We start from the raw sequence: 4,061 nt of genomic DNA on the forward strand, positions 1-4,061 counted from the left end.
CCCCCCCCCCCCCCCCCCGCCTCACCCAATCCCTGTGGAAATGGGATCAGGTTGTGGGAATGCTAAAATGGGCAGCTCCGAGGTGGGTTTTGTTTTTTCTTGTTTTACGTGAAAAGCCTTTTAATTGATGCAAATTTGTGTTTGCCTTTCTAAGCCAGACTGAGACACAGGGAGGGATGTTCCGAGAGAGAGAGAGACTCCATGCCAAACGGTCTACGCTTGGTACAGAGATAACAAGGTGTAGGGCAGGATGAACGTCCAAGTAACACCACAGCGCCCCAGGGGTGGCGTCAAACGCACGCCCCCACCTCGGGTGCCCTTTGCCAGCGGAGAGGCCTAGGTTAAACCGGTTTTTGCTGGTGGATGTGTCAGTCAAATCCCCGTTCTCCGCTACAATCCCCTTCCCCATCATTTACTTCCTCTCTCCGCCCGCATATTCCCCAAACCCACCCACCACCACAGCCACCTACCCCAGATAATCCAGCTGGCTACCTCACTGGAAGAAGGTGGCATATTCCTGTGCACTTCGATCCAAGGAGACACTGATGGTGTCGGGAAGAGAGGGATTGGAACATGATCGCAAGGCAACTCGGCCTTTTTGCAGAAAGGTCACTCAATGCCCATTGTAGGGGGGAAGGGAGGGTGGGGGTTGGTTTTGAGAACCATGGACTGTGCCCCCTTTGAGTGCCGCCAGCAGGGCCAACTCTACCCCTGGGTCAGCGCCTCCTCCCAAATGCCACAGTGCCAAGGCATCAAGGCTACGTGAATTCTATTTGCTCCAACTTTGGAATCAACACCTTTAACAATTCGTTTATTTTACATTCAGAAGCTCCAGGGTTTCCTCGAAGTTTGAAAACTGCACATTTAGGAACACACGCACAAAAATGGGCCGCTCGGCCCCTCGAGAGTGCTCCACCAATCAATAAGATCACACCTGATCAGATTTTAATCTCAACTGTATATTCCTGCATATTCCCCGATAATCTTTCGTCCCCTTGGCGAATCAAGAATTTGTCTTTCTCTGCCTTAAATAGATTCTTGCTATTCTTTCTCGTTGCATCATTCACTGCCCAACCTCACCCCTGCTTGTGTAGCACTAGGCAACTGCTTGTGTTATTAACTCAGGAGGGCTGGTAACAGATGCCCGTGAATTTCTTTTCAGTTTTAATTTCGTATTTGCTATTGAGTGGCGAGGTATTGAATTTATTTTCCTTACATCAGGTTAGTCAGAAATTAATTCAGTTGTATGTTGTTGAGCTGTTAATGGAACTCACCTCGAATAATGACTGCTGCATATTTACTAATGTGAGAGATTGATCAATTTGATGGACGCTAGAGTTAATTGCAATGAAACTTACTTTTTTTGGCCTTAATTACTTATGAAGCATCAGCCTTCAGAAAAAGAATTTTGGCCTGTCAATGGTTTAGGTAGGTGCGGATTCCAATTTAAAACTGTACCGTGTGAGGATTGAAAAAACAAAAAGATTTCGTGGAAGGAGTGTCAGATAAAATCAGAGACAAACGAAGCTGTTTTCTGCTAAATTAAGCCTTTGTCTCTTGGAAGTCAAACAGGGTTCGTTGACCGAACCCTCAGCAGATTCTTCTTCCAGAGTTCATCTCGCACACCACTCAACCCTATCATTCCCATTACTCCATCACCTGAACCCCAAACCCCCCCCCCGACCCCCATTCCTACCCATTTCAACGCCCCTCGACCAAACACAGCGCCCCTTCCTCCGCCCAGACCGCACCCACCTTCTCCCACACCCGTCCAAATAAAGTCACAGTACCCTTTCTTGTTTCCCTTGGGTCGCTGCCAGTCAAAGACAGGGATTCAGTGGGTCATGTTATCTGGGATGTCATTTCCAGAGCCGGGGTTGATGGCTCATTGGCAAATCGTTCCAGCCCCAGTGGTCGGGGAGGGAGGCGGAGGCGTTGGGTGGTGTTCCACTCAAAATGACCGTGTGTTGTGTTAAAGCTCAAAGACTCGGGCTGCTTCCTTGTCTGCCCCTGAACCAGGAGTGAGGCATCACTGTTGTTACTTGACCTGATTACACAATTCAGCTCCGTTATAGTGCTCTCCAGTAATGACAGCTCTCAGAGACACAAGGAGAGAGAAGCTTATAATTGACGACAATAGTCGCAGCAATCACAGCACCTGTATTACTGCGGCCGTTGATTCAAAGGGAAACGATTATTCTCGTAGCGATGAGGACTGTTGCTAATGTCTAACAATTAAATATTCCAAAGGCTTATCAAATGAAGTAATTATTGATCATGGACTGGGCTCTGATGGCAATGTCTCAGTCTCTAGGCTCAAGTAGCACATGCCTCAGAAGCAGGTTGATATATATATATATATATAAAGTTGGTGATTTCGAAGCGAAGCTGACAAAAAAATATATATATATTTTAAAACTGCCAAAAGTAAAAGCTGATCATCAGCAGGTGCGGCTGCATAGAAGAAACGAGAATGTAGGAAATTCTGTTCTAAGAAGGGGTCACTCGACCCGGAATGTTAACTCTGATTTCTCTGTCCACAGATGTTGCCAGACCTGCTGAGTTTCTCCAACAGTCTCTGTTTTTGTTTCTGATTTACAGCACCCGCAGTTCTTTCGGTTTTTATGTCCGGGAAATTGGGGTGGGGCGGTACATCGTTAACAAAAAAAACCTCAAATAATTCCCCAAAATGAAACAAAGAACTGCGCAGGCTGGAAATCTGAAACAAAAACAGAAATTGCTGGAGAAACTCAGCAGGTCTGGCAACATCTGTGGAGAGAGAAGAACAGTTAGCATTTCTAGCCCAGTGACCAGCCGAGATTTTTCTCCCCAGCAATCAGTTCAAAATGATCTCCTAACGGAATTAATTTCTGTAGAGGGTCCAGGGAGAATAAATCCAGTTGTTATATTTTGGAAATAAATTGCTGGTAATTTGTACACTTTCGTTTTCGGCTGCCAATGAGGTCTGTTAAAGGGTATGTGGTGAGTGGGGACCGCCAAGTCTTTAATTCCTAACCTTCGACTTTCAGGTCAGCTCTGCTGTTGAGCAAGTTAAATTTGGCAAGAAGTTAACATTAACGCGTAGCGTTTTCTAGCCCCACTCGAACGGAGTTGGTCAACCGCTCCCCACGTTTCCCTCCCCAAAAGTCTGTGTCTTCCCAGGTCCTTCTGACCCTTGGTAAGAAAGACAATGTCCAGTCACCAGCCCCAAAATGCTCATTCCAAGAAATTCCTAAGTAACCAATATTCAACATTCACACGCAGCGTCAGCAATCGGGAACTCAAAGCAGATTTTTTTTTTTATTTTCCCCTGAATCAGCCTTGTCAACATTCACTCTCCCCACAAAGAAAAAGCACGGAAATTTTCTGCTGGGAAATTCTACCATCGTTTCCTTACGAGTTTCAAAGCGGCAAGACACGGTCGGCTAATCTGAAATCATTGATGCGCAACCCCACAATCGATTTTTTTTTCTAACACAGCCCACCAGTAGTCAATAGATGAGACCCCCCACCCGTCCCAACAGGAAAATGCAATGGCTTTGGATCGATGTGTCTCAATAACAGAACATTCAGGAGGGACTCTGCAGTGCAGGCAGGGAAAGGCGGTGAGCTGAGGTTTGACTTTGTTTGTCAACCCCTTCCTGTTGCACCCGCTCCGATGGCCCAGATCGTACCCAAGGCCCTGACCCGTTCCGAGCTGGCTGGGGGAACGCCGAAATAGGTGGTCACATTCGATCCCCACTCATTCCCCAACCACTCCACCTCCCTGTTGGTCAAAGCGCCATTGTTCCAAGGCTGTTTCTTGGGAGTAGCTCAAAGGGCTGGCAAGCCGTCCGCTTTTATCCAATTATCCCCTTTATCCAACTGTCCCCGCCTGTTTATCCAACTGTCCCCGCCCTTTTATCCAACTGTCCCCTTTAGCCAACTGCCCCCTCCCTTTTATCCAACTTGCCTCGCCCTTTTATCCAATTGTCTCCTTTATCCAACTGTTCCCCCTTTATCCAACTGTCGCCGCCTTTTTATCCAACTGTCCCCTTTATCCAACTGTTCCCCCTTTATCC

This window comes from Rhincodon typus, chromosome 38 (genome assembly GCF_021869965.1).
Source record: "Rhincodon typus isolate 14 chromosome 38, sRhiTyp1.1, whole genome shotgun sequence".
NCBI classification, from domain to species: Eukaryota; Metazoa; Chordata; class Chondrichthyes; order Orectolobiformes; family Rhincodontidae; genus Rhincodon; species Rhincodon typus.